This window comes from Rosa chinensis, chromosome 5 (genome assembly GCF_002994745.2).
Source record: "Rosa chinensis cultivar Old Blush chromosome 5, RchiOBHm-V2, whole genome shotgun sequence".
Lineage (NCBI taxonomy): Eukaryota > Viridiplantae > Streptophyta > Magnoliopsida > Rosales > Rosaceae > Rosa > Rosa chinensis.
Genome location: NC_037092.1, coordinates 11,615,597 through 11,630,943, shown reverse-complemented (window position 1 = coordinate 11,630,943; position 15,347 = coordinate 11,615,597). Strand labels below are relative to the sequence as shown.

Sequence of the window (15,347 nt, the reverse complement as noted above, 5' to 3'; positions counted from 1 at the left end):
ACTGTCGGGAAGGCATGAGAGGAAAGCTTGTGAGCGGGAAACTCGGGGTTGCCGGGAAGGCATGAGCAGGAAGCTCTTGGGTTGCCTGGGAAGGCATGAGCGGAAGCTCGTTGGTTGCCTGGGAAGGCATGAGCGGGAAGCTCGTGGGTTGCTGGGAAGGCATGAGAGGGAAGCTCCAGGGTTGCCGGGAAGACATGAGCGGAAACTCAAGGGTTGCCGGGAAGGCGTGAGCGGGAAGCTCAGGGGTTGCCGGGAAGGCATGAGCGGAAACTCAAGGGTTGTCGAGAAGGCATGAGTGGAAGCTCGTGGGTTGCCGGGAAGGCATGAGCGGGAAGCTCGTGGGTTGCCAGGAAGGCATGAGCGGGAAGCTCAAAGGTTGCCGGGAAGGCATGAGTTGAAACTCAAGGGTTGCCGGGAAGGCATGAGCGGAAGCTCGTGGGTTTCCTGGGAAGGCGTGAGCAGAAGCTCAAGGGTGCCGCGAAGGCATGAGCGGTAAGCTCGTGAGCAGAAGCTCGTGGTGCAGGGAAGGCATGAGCGCTGAAGCTCGGGGATGCCGCGAAGGTGTGAGCGGGAAGCTCGGGGGTGCTGCGAAGGCATGAGCGGAAGCTCGTGGTGCCAGGAAGGCATGAGCGGTAAGCTCGTGGTGCCGGGAAGGCATGAGCGGTAAGCTCGTGGTGCCGGGAAGGCATGAGCGCGGAAGCTAGGGGTTGCCGCGAAGGCGTGAGCGGGAAGCTCAGGGGTGCCGTGAAGGCATAAGCGGAAGCTCGTGGTGCCGGGAAGGCATGAGCGCGGAAGCTCGGGGATGCCGCGAAGGCGTGAGAGGGAAGCTCAGGGGTGCCGCGAAGGCATGAGCGGAAGTTCGTGGTGCCGGGAAGGCATGAGCGGTAAGCTCGTGAGCGGAAAAGCTAGGCGGTGCCGCTGGGCAGGAGCGCGGAAGCTTGGGGATGCCGCTGGGGCGAGAGCGTGACATCTCGGCGGTGCCGCTGAGGCGAGAGCGTGAGAGCTCATGGATGTCGCTGAGCCGAGAGCACGACAGCTCGGCGGTACCGCTGTGGCGAGAGCGTGAGAGCTTGCGGATGCCGCTGAGGCTTTAACGGGTAACTCGAAGGTGATGCCCTGAGGCATGAGCGTGACCGTTGCTAATTATGCGGAGCTTGTATGTACAGGTCCCCAAAGTCCCCAGTCAAGGAGGGCGTTCTTGCGGGTTGATACCAAAGCGTAGCTTTGTGCCGTATATCAAGCATAATTAGTGCGAGTGCGTCGTCCATCTAGAATTGGTCTGAGCGAACGCTTTTGCCTTTTCGGGTGGGCCCCTGCTAGGCCCTGCGAGGAGTACCCCACTCCTGGCTATAGACCTCCGGATGGTCGGAAAATTGTTTGATGAGGGGAGCTGCGTTGAAGCAGTGGGTGTTAGGTAGTGAACCTAATCTTTAGTACCCAAGCGTTAGGGTTAACTGCCGGATCAATGGCTGCCATGGGCTGTGTTAACTAGTCCCTTTACTATTTCTTGGAGGAGAAACTTGACTGCAATGCCACGTAGCGGTCATTGTCATTATGAGGCGTTGCTTTACCGCTTTGCGGTGACCATAGACTCGTAAAGTTTGTACTTGTATGAAACATGACAAACAAATAGAGCAAGTAATAATATTTTGTTTGAGTGTCCCATGTTTATTTAATTGGGTTGCAATTAAAATAGAAGCATGACATATGTGTATAGCATGTACTTGTAATGTGGATGCTAATATTATTTTTGCATTTTTGTGGATATGCTAAAGGATCATTGAGATCGGTATGTGAAGCATGGCATATCTAGCATGTGAGACCTAGAAAATGTTGCCAAATCTACAAACTGTTATAGGCATGCTTAAAAGTTATGGAAGCATGTAAAGATATATCAAGTGTGATATTCTATAAGCATGCTTAAAAGTAGTAAAAGCATGTGATTGGCATGGCATTAGCTCAATTTGAAAGAGCGTAAAAGATAAGATATCGTTACTTATCTTATGCCGATTTGGAGGCTAGCGGAGTTGGCCGAGCATGACGGTCCATTGCTTGGGGCGGATAAAGTACTCCGATAATGTCCGTTAACTCGTAGTTGCGGTTGAATGCTCAATAGAAATAGGTGAATTTCTTTGATGTATTTATGCAATAGCCTATATATGTGTATGAGCTCCTGCCCATAAACCATATGCTAGAAGCATGAGTCCTTTGTCGGTTCTTGTGTGCATACTGAAAACATAAATAGCAAATATGTTCCAGGACCACCAATATATCATGTCGTTATAATTGTCTTATCTATGATAATTGGCACATGACCCATTGTATAATGCAATGATGATTGGTAGGATACATTCTTATATTGGAAGTGCTTAGCATAATTAGCATGCATGATAGTGTTGACTACACGTGGCTAATCAACAAACATGCATGATATAAGAATAATTGACATACTTGACAAGCAGCGGTAGATGCTAACTGATCCTCCATTGAAGACAAATAAATGAGTGTTTAGCATAAACATGATTTGAATAAAAATTAAGATGCATGTGACAAGAAACTGGGTAGATGTACGTTGTACATGTATAGGTAGACAAGTGTCCATGCTGCTAGTGCGTGGCACTTGATCGTAGAGTATAGTAAAGTAAACCATGCATATAAGTGGACGGTGAGATATGACAAGTTAGAGAAAATGTGATTGATGAGCACAGTCTTGCGGGTATTTAAGTATACAGAGTATGTACAAATAAGCATATAGCGTGGCGACACTAGAATTCATGCTTATGTCCATCAGTAAGCATGTGGTGTGCAACTGTGCATATCAGTAAAGATAAGATAAGTGTGTAGCGGAGGGAGACTTAGCTTGAATATTTTGAACAGCACAGTAACTCGAAGTGCGAAGTGCGAAGCTTGAAGCCATGACTGAAGGCAGGTGCTCAGGCGAGCGTGGGTTGGTTAACTGAAGGAGGAATCAGCTTGATGGCCAAATTAGTTTCCCAGTAAGCTTCAGTTCTTGATTGGTGAATATCGCGAGCTGAGCAGATGTTGAACGCTGTGCGGTATTGTGGTGTATGTGCTGTAGCTGCGTCATGACTGCATCCGGCCAAGAAGGAAAAGCAGTGGTGGTTGTGCGATCAGTTGGGTATCCAAAGCTGGCAATGACGGTGGTACCAGGCGGAAGATGTCTAGCGGAGTGTGGCGGAGCAGCGGACTCGGAGTTCGATGGAAACCCAGAGCTCAACAGAGATGGCCGTGACTTTGAGCTCGGCGGAGGCTCAGAGTTCGGCGGAGACCCAGAGCTCAGCGGAGATGGCCATGACTTTGAGCTCGGCGGAGGCTCAGAGTTCTGCGGTGATAGCACTTGGAGGTCGGCGGAGGAAGTTGGGGCAGTGGTGCCTCAGCGGAGGAAGTTGGGCGGTGGTTCCCCAGCGGAGGAAGTTGGGCGGTGGTGCCCTAGTCAGCTGGAGACGAGCTTTGGCCAGCGGTTTGCGGCTGGCGGAGGTTTTGCCGCTGGCGTAGATGAGCGGAGAAAGTGCTGCAAAGGTTTGGCAGTGGTTAGCGCTGCTGCCATAGTTGGCGGTGGAGCTTTAACTGGTGGTAATGGCCGGCGGAGGAGCTGTTCAGCGGAGGTTGCCCAATGAAGGCCGCCTAGCGGTGAAGCTTAGCGGAGCAGAGCTTGCTAAAGGAGCTTTGGTCAGCGGTTGCCGGAGCGTTGCCGGTCGAGGCCTGCCTAGCGGTAGTGTCGTGCTGGAGTGAAGACCACAGTGGAGTTGAGTGAATGATAAAGTTGAAGCTTGGTTGTGTTGTCGTTGACGTTAGTGCTTGACATCATGTGTTAGCAACTTGATGGAGTGCCGCTGATTAAAGTTTGTGTTGATGATCGAGGTAAAGACACCTGGCACTTGATGGGCTGGCGGAAGCTGTTGCTGAGCCCGCCGGAGCTAGCAGAGGGGATTGCTAGCGGTGTACAGTCCAGCGGAGGATTTGTTTTTTTTTTTTTTGAACATCACTGGCGTTTGACCATTTTTGGTGAGTAAGGCGAGCGTTGACTTTTGAGTTGGGCGTTGACCAACCTTTAGTTGGCGTTGACTTGCCCTTGAATGGCGTTGACTGGAGTTGACCAGCCCTTTATGTTGGCGGGGGACCTCATCTTGATCTGGAATTAAGCAATGAGCCCAAGTTGCACTTGATGCAAAATTTTGCTTTTTGTTTTACCGCTAAGATGGGTAGCGGAGGATGTTGGGCTTGATTGAGAATACAAGGCAAGGAAGGTTGAGTGCTTCTAGCGCCAATGTTAACATTAGTGACCGAAGGGGTCTCTAGTTAGCTTTAGAGAGAGAAAGAGAGAGAGTGACACGAGATGTATAGTGGTTCGTCTCCCGCCTTAGCGGGAAACTACGTCCACTTGAATGTTACACTAGTGTGTTGAGCCTTGCGGCCCAAGGGGATTACAAAAGATGTAATGGAGTGTTGTTCTAAGTGGGAGGAGAGTTCCTTTTATAGGTGAAGGAAGCCATCTCCTTTACATTTTCTTAGATGTGGGATGTAGAAATCACTATTCTAGTCTAGAAAGGCCTATTATGGAGGCAACTTGGCAAGGCCGGGAAGGTGGCTTCCCAGCGACGTATTTGCGACTTTCGGATACCGTAGCGTAGCTTGAACATAGGGCTACAAGATGCAAGTAGCGGTTGGGCCTCACCATGGCTTGTGGGTGTCCCAAAGAGGGTGTTACTTATGCTTGGTGAGATAGCAAACTAGTCATGCTAGTAGAGGTATCTACAGTTACGAAGAACACTAGGGGGCAACACTCCATGCATCTAGGCCATTTGATTGCGGCCGTAATAGGCCATTACATTATGCAGTAAAGGCCATTACATTATGCAGTAAATTTTTCAGTTCTTCTCTTTTTTGAGACTTTTCTTTCAATGTTCTTGACAATATGTGTTAGGAATATATGTAAGGGCCTATACCAGAGGCCTTATTATATCGTAATTTTTCAGCAAATGACAAAACTCAGAATTTCATACATAAAGTGGCTTTGCGGCCAAAAGCAGTACAATGTGTTCAAAAAATTACATTTGCGGTTTACAAAGCCAAAAGTGGCTAAAAACCATAAGGATTTCAGATCTTCTAAGAGCTTCTGGATCTTGCTGCAGGAAGAGGCAGTGAGATGATCATTCTTACTCTTCCTCTCTTCACCCACATCTCTTGGGTCTAGGCAGCAGCTGTTATCGCCTGTACTGGAAGAAAAGGGAAGGAAATAATCCATCGCAACCCTTTCAGTTGGTTATTCTCCGGGATGGAGATGGAATCAACGCATTAGCGCAGCCCAGTTGCCTCATCTACCTCCAGGGGAAAAACAGAAGTCAGTGCGTCAGACCCCGGAGGTAAACTGCGGAAGAAAAACGGTCGGCCTCGAATGGCCTTCTGCCCTTCTTTGTTTTGCTCCACTCAGGGAAATCAGAGGAGAGGGACTCTCCAAAATGTGAGATCCTGCGTTTAGGAGCTCCTCGTGTTCTTCAGCCTATCCAAAACCTAGGATGTTCCATCTAGGCTTTCATAAACCAAAGACACGAGGTTACCTGAGATTAGGCCACAAAGCCTACCCAGGTATTGAGATTAAGCCATAAAGCCTAAAATTTAGAGGCTAAGGGTGAGATCGTGAGGAGAAGATTTCAGAAATAGAAGGAAAAAGAGTAGGGCTTGCAGAGTTACTTTTGGGTTAGCCATATTTGCGTATGTGTTCACTTCTCCGAAGTATAGATATTTATAGGGCAAACTTCAGTGGCTTCAACCTTTCGATGGGCAGTTAAAGCAATTCAACACCATCAATGGGAATATCAAAAGAATTGAATGCTATAATCTCAGAAAGGAAAGAAATTCGAAGACGAGTGCGAAGCGGAACAATTTTCGAGGAGGTAACGGCTCTATTTCGAGGTTATCTTTTCAAACGGTTTTAATATGCAATAAAGGCAAAGTTGAGCGCTTAACTGCCTGTAACTCCAAAAATATTTGGGCCAGGTAATGTGGGCTGAATATTTCACCAAACCATAAATAATGATTTTAATATTAATATTGTTCATACAAAATAATGGGCCTAATATTAGAGGCCTAAAGCCCTCAGCCTGCATAGGTTAGGCGGAGGAAATGTTCATCCAGGCGAAAGTTGGCATCAGCAGCAGCTTGAGCGGCTTGTTGGGCAGCCAGGCGAGCCTGGGCCAGTTCTTGAGACAGCGCCTCGAAAGCGGCTAAAGGTTGCTCCAGTTGGGTTTCCTCATGGGCGAGCTTGGCCATTACAGCAGTTAATTGGGCCTGAAGATCTTGAATCTGGATCTTGAGATGGTTCCTCATAAGCGTCAAATCCCTGATGAGCGTACCCCGGTCACCTAAGAAATCGCGCGAAGTGTCCGTCTGTTGAGTGAGGGTCAGATAGTGGGCTTGGGTCTGCCTGGCCTGCGCGATCGCGGCCGCCTTCTCATTAAGCTATTGGGGGAGATCTTGCAGCAGTTGATCAATATCGAGGAACTGGGCTTCAGTGATGGCTTCTTCGCGGAGAAGTACCCTCAGATACTCCAAAGCTTTTGCGGGCGCGCCGGGCGTCAGAATATCGGGTCCTAGGAGACGACGTAGACCTTCTCTAGCATCATCTATAACTCCAGGAGGAGTCACTTTAAGTATGCAAGCCAGCCTTTCCAGTCTGGAGGGAGGCGCAGGCGGCGGATTTGGGGCAGCAGCAACAGGAACCTCGAGAGACTCCGCGATAGGAACCGCTTCCGGTACCGGCTCAGGGTTCACTTCATTTCCTACTTCAAGTGCTTGGGGGGAATCAGGGACGAGTTCTTGGTTATCCGCGTCCGCGCAGTCTGGTTCAACCTGATTTTGGCCGTGCACCTCTACGGCGGCCTCAGCCACTTCCTCGATAGGGGCAGGATTCTACTTTTCAGTGAATGGTTAAAATGCCAAAAGATTAAGGCAGGAATCAGAATATAGGATAAGCAATAAGGTGTACCTCTAGAACAGGTGGCTTGTGAAGGATTGCTATTGGCATCGGTTCTTGATTGACCTCGCTGGAAATTGGAACCGAATCAAGCGGTACTTGTTCCATGATAAGAACTGCAGTTGATTGCTCGCGAGGTGTGTCCGGGAGTGATATTTGTTCCTCAACCTCAGGCGAGATGTTGTCTATGACTTGAATTGGTACTAGAGCCAACTGCATATTGTTTGCAGCACTGATGGGAGGTGGAGGATTGTTAGAACCAGTCGGCGCCTGGGCGTGTAAAGCAGACACATCTTCGCCAGTAGCGGAAGATCCTTCCCCAGCTTGTCTGGAGGACCTATGATGAACCTGTAAATGAGGAGTGTTATACAGTCATACATAATGAAACAAAGATTTCAGTGCTCGCTTTAAGTGTATTACCAATCGATCAGCGATTGGTTCATCCGCTGCCCACAGATCAGTTCGCGGATCAGAGCGACTGCATTTTTGGGCCAAAGCGGCGGCAATCTGTCAGGATTTAAAAATTAGACTTGGAAAGAAAACGTCGAGACCTTATAGGGGGGAAATCCTTACTGTTTGTGGGTCATCATCATCAGAAGAGGAAATTTAAACTTCAGGTTCCGTCACTATTGCTTTCTGCCTCGCGGCCTGTCTAGTGGCTGGAGAAGCATTAATTGCTTGAATGCCAAAAGGTGGCACACTTCCCTGATGCAACAAAGTTTGAAATAAAAGAGAACGCGGTGGGAGAGAACGAAGAATAATCCAAGGCAATTAGTTCTTGAGGGGGCTCACTAATTACAATCCCAGCCTGGACGGGGCGTGGAGTTCTCGCGGGTCACAGAGCCAGTTCAGGTGGTGGGGTCGTGCCTCGTCTTCAGGAAAGCGAGCAAGTAACTCAGTATTAGCATCGTAGGGATATCTCAGTTCTTCGAAGATGGTCGCGAAGAGTTCATCATCCCTTTATCCCCAGTAGTTGACAGAGACTTCTGACCACCATCGCTCGTATCCTTCAGCGTTCCCATCCATAGGAGCGATTCATTGGCCCAGTCAGGGAGATCAACCAATACAAGCATGCTTTGTACTGTTGGAGGCCTAGTAGTGGGGCCAATTCTGCGCCAAGAAGTGTTGTAGTTCCAAGCATCATAGAGGGGGAATGGCACTAATTGGATAAGGCCAAATTGTCGAGCAAAATGGTTGGGCACGTAAAGCTCGTAACTAAGTTCATCAGCAGCAAGCCTAATGTCTGAACAGGAGATCGCGCGGCGAAAAGCCAAGCGCGCGCGATCACTGTAGTCAGGAGCCCCGGGAAGGAACCCATTTTCAAGTGGAAGTGGGAATCTTCTACCAAGCACTAGATCGCAGTAGGGCATTTCGTGCAGAAGGTATAGATATGTGAAGTACTCAGAATAGGGAGGGGATGTGTACCTTTCCTCGCAGCTAAGCCATTGACCCAAGAGTTGATCAGCCGGTGGAAGCAGTGAAATATCGTCGCGGCGAAAATATGGAAAATAAGTTTGAATCCAGAAGTCGATGATCCAAAAAAGGCCAGAAATGCTAGTCTCAAAAGGATGCATGGTGGCATGGTATAGAGTGTAGTAGGGGGCGCCCAACACTGGTTGTCTGAGTCCTACGCGGCGGCCATTATAGAGGGTCGTTGCTAGAAAAGTCCAAGGACCAGTGGGTTTGTTGGCAGAGGTGCAGAAGATGAACTTATAGAGCCAGTATTCCAGAAAGGCAATTTCACCTGTCGCATTATGCTCTTTGTGGTAATAGGCCAGCCACCGCGGATAGGAACTGCTGTGAGCGCTGCGACCGGTTTGGGCCATGGTTGAAGGAAAGGTGACGGAGTCGAATTGGCCATGCAGATAGGGCTCGCCATCGATGGGCAATCCAGTAATGGTGAAGATATCTAGCAAGGTGATGCTCATTTGGCCAAATCGAAAATCGAAGGTGTTAGTGGCAGTATTCCAAAAGCAGAGAAAGGCGGCGAGCGGTGAGCAATTGCCACCCCGCGGAAGGCGAAAGCATAAATCAATAGTATGGGTAATACCTGCCGCGTTCCAGTGAGCCAGATCTCGCTCTCGCGCTTAGCGATACCAGGAGAGCTCCGCCGCGCTGATAGAGGATGGTCAATGCCCTATTTTAGCTCGATGTTTTTATGCACCCCAACTGCTGAAATCTCTAGGGGTCCTTTAGAGGACCGGAATGGGTCGACGAATGGGTAAGCCGTAGAGGGCAATAGCGTCGTCGGGGATGGAATCTCGCGGTGCCGGACCCAGTCCCACGTGATGATTTGGGAGTCTAAGAAGCAGAGGTCTCTGGATAGTAGTGTGGATGTGACAGTGGGCACCAATGCTGGTTCCCCAAGTGTGGGCGATCTGCTCATTGAGTTCCTCCTCTTGATCGATGACTATTTTCTTTGGGGGAGCCATTTCTGGGTTTCTGAGGAAGTTGTTCGGAATAAGAGGGTTTCTGAGTTTAGGAGAATAAAGGAGTTTCTGATGTGACAGGTTTGAAATGGTTGCGGGGTTTAAATAAGAGATTTTGTGAGGGAAACGATACGCCGAAAAGACATTTTGCAAAGCGAATGGACGCAACCCTCATTAATTACCTCGTTTCGATCACCAGGGGTGTCGTTTAAGTCCCCTTCAATCAGCTACATTTTCGCGGGCCTGATTTCAGGGCCTGGGGGGCAATGTTTAAGCCTAAAAGTAATTTTGGCAAGATCCGTTAGTTGATTTAGCATAGCGGGCCGATACTTGCGGCCCAAAAGATAAGCCTACTTGGGTTTGGGTTACAGCTTCACCCATTCCGTGATCCATAAGGAAAACGAGCCCTAATTGGAGTCAAGTAGCGGAGATTGAATAGGAAACTTCAATCAATAATCCTTCTATGACAAGGAACAGTCGAAACCCTAGGTATAAATACCAGGTTTCAAGGACGAATTACAGACAACTCTCAAATCAACTAATCATACAGATTATCAAAGCCTCTCCGGAGCAAACCTACCTGCAACCCAGTTGCAACCCAGCGAAGCTAAAGTCACGCTTTAGCAAAACCCTTGCTTTCTCCAAACTTCCCAGTGATTGCTCTGCTCAACCTACAACGTTGAGTATCGATTCGGTGTCGCGAAGAGATCACAATCAAAGCCCTTATCCGGCCATAAGGCAAAAAGTCCTTTTCCGAAAGGCAAGAAAAGAACCCTGTGACGAGGTTGGTGCTCTCCCCATCCACAACGCTCTAGAAGAAGTCAGGTTAAGGGATTCTCCGACGACTGCACCCCACGGTGCTGGCACGCCTACGTACACGCTCAAAAGAGACAGTTTACACCCATACTGGTTTTGGAGCCAAACAATGACTACAATGCGAATTTCAATGAGTTGGCATGAAAAGAAATAGAGAGAGAGAGAGAGAGAGAGAGAGAGAGAAAAGAGAAATTTACACCACACCATATTAACTATATTAACCTACAAACTAATTTCTCCTCAATAATTTTGTAATAATTAGTTAGTTGTACATACGTACACCCCGTAAATAGGTTCAACAAGCATACATGCCCGTGCGTTGCTGCGGGATTTGGATCATTTGTGGCTCTTTTGTGATCTCTAGCAAAGATACCCGCGCATGCTGCGGGATCATAGTGCCTTTTCCTACTGCCTAAACTTGGGAGAGAATATAAAAGACAGAATTGTTTTCAATATCATCACTGCAGAACATCTAAAACAAAAGATAAATTAGATCATGCCCAATCTTTGAGATCTTATCAAAGTTTCCAATTTCGATAGCAGCTGGTAGCATTTTCCATTATAGTAGCGTTCAAGAAATAGGCTATTAAGTTTAACTTGGTTACAGTTGCTGCTGGAACATTTTCCGAAAAATAGTCGTTCTAGTTGCTCCCATATCTATAGTCTGATCATTCTTCATTTCTCCCATATCTCCCTTACTTGATAAGCTTTTCATTATATTTGCTGAGCTATGATCACTTTCTAGAGCCTTCATTTTTCTTGTCATCCTTTAGCCTTTAGGTGCCATAACTGTATTCAAAAGCCAAGCTCACATTAAATTGGAAAACATCAAAATACATTCTTCTTAAAAAAGCAATCAAGAAGAGCAGATGAGTAATGTTAACCAATAGCTGTGGCTGCCTACAATTCAATAGGATGGAAAGGCTAAGTTTCAAAAGCAGCAGCACTCAAGCCAAAGTCATGGGCACTTTAGTATCAATATCAGGTGCATTGGTAGTGGTTCTCTTTATGGGTCCAATTATTACATTCACTACAGCAGGAAAAAAATGGGCAAAAGGTGGCCTATCACTATTGGGTTCCTCATGTTGTCGACCTGGTCTATCCTTAAACTTCTTTCAACTTGCCCATTTCTTAAACTCAAGTATACATATGCAGAAAATACCATGAAGATGTCATCATGTGCATTATGTTGTTCTCAATAAAGACTAATGTATTTACATGTATTTATACTGAAGCAACAAACAGTTAACATATATACGGAAACAGCACCATCAAAAATGATCCCAACACATCCCAAGCTTCAAAATTTCACTCTACTCCTCTGTTCTATCAGCAACAAAACACATCCAATATCTAAATAACACACAAAACCAGCAAAACACATCACATCAAATCGTGAAAACAAAAAATAAGAACACCCAAAAAGCTAAACCATGCAATTGGGAAACTAAATTAGTTGAATTGAGAAGAGGAGCTACCTGCAACCATAAACACTCAGATACCTGCAATATTCATGAAAACCACAAGAAAAAATCAATTAGATAGGGAATTGAAGAACCCAACAGTCAATTACCATGAAATTGAAATAGCTTACCTGAGTATTGGAAGTACTGTCAGCGTTGGACCCGAATTTAGCAACTTCAGAAAAACGAAAACATGCAAAAAACAACCTGCTCCTCTCTCTGGATCGACCAACAACGATAACTGAAAAGAACAAAGCAGTGCATCAAGAGAAAGGTTTGGGCAATCCTTAGCTATGAAATTCCTTTCCTAATCCATTTCTGCAAGTTTATGAGGTTCTCTTCCTCGTTCATATTTTTCCTTTCCAAATATCAAACACTAATAAGAAATGCACATGTATCCACATAATCAAATCCCCATTTTCAAAAACTATTCACTTACATAATTGTTAAAAATAATATAATTCTTACCAAATGTATATTTCAGAAAACAAATGCAATTATTTTCTTTGATTAGTTAAAAATAGTATAATCCTTCTCTATACCCTCTAACATGTTTTCCACACATGCCCATTACACCATCAACCCCAAAACAGAAACCAACATTCAAATCAAGATTCAAATTAGCAAATATCCATCAGGTGCTGCAAAAGCCTTGCTATCATCTACAATGAATGATCCCAGAAACATGCAAACACAGAAAACCCAAAAACTCATAAGACTTAAATGATGCCAAAAGGCATGCAAACATAGGAAACCGAAATACTCAAAGGAAAATGGGAGAATTGCGATTCTGAAACTAAAAGCCCACAAACCCAATTCAGAACACCACAGAAACCATCTCCAAAAAAAAAAAAGGAAGAATACAGCAATAGATAACTCACATTAAAGAACTTCTCATAACCCGCTTTGGAGTCGAGTCTCCTTTGGTGAAGTACTACTAAGCAACAGTCTCACTAATCACATACAGCCAAGCCTCAGACAAACACAGTATCTTCGTTCTTGGCTGAGCTTTGTGTTTCTGTTGTTGATAGAGTGAAAGAGAGGGAGAGAAACAGGATCGCGTCCGCCAGCTCAGCACATTTTATACCAAGGTCAAACAGCAAATCGCAATTAAGCCAACAAACAAACGGCAAAATAGTCATTTTACTATGTAGGAGCGGCTCGAGCCGGTACTGTTCATAAGTCGATGAACAGTTAACTGAGAATTAGAAGATTATAAATTTATTAAAGAAGGTAGTAATGGCAAAGGAAATGGGACCAACTGCAACAACCTTTCTTGTAATCTGGGCTGTTAAGGTTGCAACAACCTTCCCCTTGGCTGTTTGTGTGAACTTCTCAAACAAAAACGCATTCAGATGGACATGAACATTTTTCTTTCTTCCCCACGAAGACGCTTCGTTTAATATAGGGCTACCACTTGGTTTGGTAATTACCAAACTGACCGAATACCAACCGATGTTTTAGGTCTGGTAAACCGACTTTTTGGTAACCGAGACCGATAAAACCGAAGTCGAAAATTACCGAAAAAGTTAGTTTGGTTTTGGTAAATACCGAATTTACCGATTATCTAAATATTAGGTTTATATACTACAGTTTTCAATACATATACATGTATACTAAGAAATAAACATAAAAACTTTTATAATGGTATGAACATTACTACATATACTACATTAATAGTACATGTATTTTAAGTAACCTAGTGTCCTAGTCAAAGATGGTTAAATAACCTAGTTTTATTGCAAATTGCTAAAACTTGATGTCATATATACAAAAGAAAGCTATAATTAGTAGATGAATACAAAGTTTATGACTATAAAATTCAAATGTTCATTCTAATTTATATTATAAAGAATTAGTTGTTCTAAAGTTGGTAATACCAAAAACCGAAATACCGAATTTGGTAGATATAATTAAAAACCGAAAATTTTGGTTAGTAATTGGTAGCTCAGTTTTGAAACCGAAAGTTTTGGTTTTGAAGTTGGTAATACCTATAACCGATTCTAACCAACCGAGTGACAGCCCTACTATAATTAGTAGATGAATACAAAGTTTATGACTATAAAATTCAAATGTTTATTCTAATTTATATTATAAAAAATTAGTTGTTCTAAAGTTGGTAATACCAAAAACCGAAATATCGAATTTGGTAGATATAATTAAAAACCGAAAATTTTGGTTGGTAATTGGTAGTTCAGTTTTGAAACCGAAAGTTTTGGTTTTAAAGTTGGTAATACCTATAACTGATTCGAACCGACCGAGTGACAGCCCTAGTTTAATATGAAGTGTTCACATGTGAAGGGCCAGGTGGTCAAGTTCTGTAGCTGGCGTGCGCAGCTGGAATCAATAAAGAAGTGAAACTTATTTTAGCAACAAAAGTAGAAAAAGACTTCGGGCCAATCGACTGTTACAAACTGGGCTAATTGACTGGCAGAGCATTACCAACCATGTTTCATTGTTCAACTAACCGGAGATAACATGGAAAATTCTTTAATGGTACATATGAACCAGCAAATCTAATAAATTTTAGTCATTGATATTTAAAGATTTTTTTTTTTAATAATAAAAAAATATACTTGATGTTATCTAGTCCTTTATTTTTATTGGTGGAAGTGCACGTCGATGCACTAAACACTTTCTCAAATAATATAAAAAAATACCTCTGTGGAGCCAGGAAGAACATTATTGGAAGAGACTTATGAGCAAAGAGAACGAATTAGTTTTACCCCATGAATGATGGAAGCCCTATAAATTAAGTATAATGTAGGCACACTTATTTTTCTCTTCTGAAACAATAACACTGTGTAGTGGTAAGGTGCAATGGCCTTATTACCAGCTGGGAGGTTGCAAATCATGCATCTCTCTTATGTGGTTGTTCTATTAGTAGCAAAAGCTCAAGCCCCGCCGCCTCAAGCCAAGCCGAATTGCCCAGAGCGCTGCGGTGACGTCCCAATTCCATATCCATTTGGCATTGGTGCCGACTGTTACCTCCGACCAGAGTTCAACATCACTTGTGACCAGTACACCACACCCCCATCACCAAAGTTCTCCAACAGTACCTTCACCTTTCCTGTACGTATTACTGACTTTTCCCATGGTGAGGGTGAGTTGCAAGTAATGCAAGCCGTAGCTAGAGACTGTTATGACGAAGGCGGTTCGTACATGTACGATATGTATAGCAACAGCACGCTCAAGCTGCCTCTTTCGTACACTATATCTTATAAGAACAACTTCTTCGTGGTTGGTTGTAACAGTGTAGCAGTGTATCAAAGTTACCAGGGCCAAATCACCGATCGAGAAGAAAGCTACAAAGGCGGGTACACCGTGAGCCTGTGTCAAGATGCTCTTGGCACAGCACTTCCCACCGATTCTTGCAATGGTTTCGGGTGTGGCCAAAATGCAATCCCTAGTGGACTGCAAAACATGTCGGTGGATTTGTATCAACTTGACAGCTACATCAGAGATTGGAACCACTGGAACATAGAGCCAGACTACCTGTGCAGCTATGGCTTCATTGTGCAAGATGGCAACTTCACATTCTCTGGGAACACAAGTTTTGAAGAACTGAACACCACAAGGAGGCAGCTTCCGGTGGTTGTTAATTGGGCAATTGGGGATGAGACATGTGACGTAGCAAAGAAGTCA

The 15,347-nt window shown here is 45.1% G+C and overlaps 1 long non-coding RNA gene across 1 annotated transcript; it reads right to left on the bottom strand.

Annotated features, from left to right (window-relative positions):
- Nucleotides 1-10,872: 10,872 nt before the first annotated feature.
- LOC112167421 lies at nucleotides 10,873-12,543 on the bottom strand. The gene is made up of 3 exons (XR_002923772.2): nucleotides 11,834-12,543; nucleotides 11,718-11,741; nucleotides 10,873-11,028 (listed from the first exon to the last, which is right to left on the bottom strand). It is a non-coding gene; the product is annotated as an uncharacterized LOC112167421 (long non-coding RNA).
- Nucleotides 12,544-15,347: the final 2,804 nt, after the last annotated feature.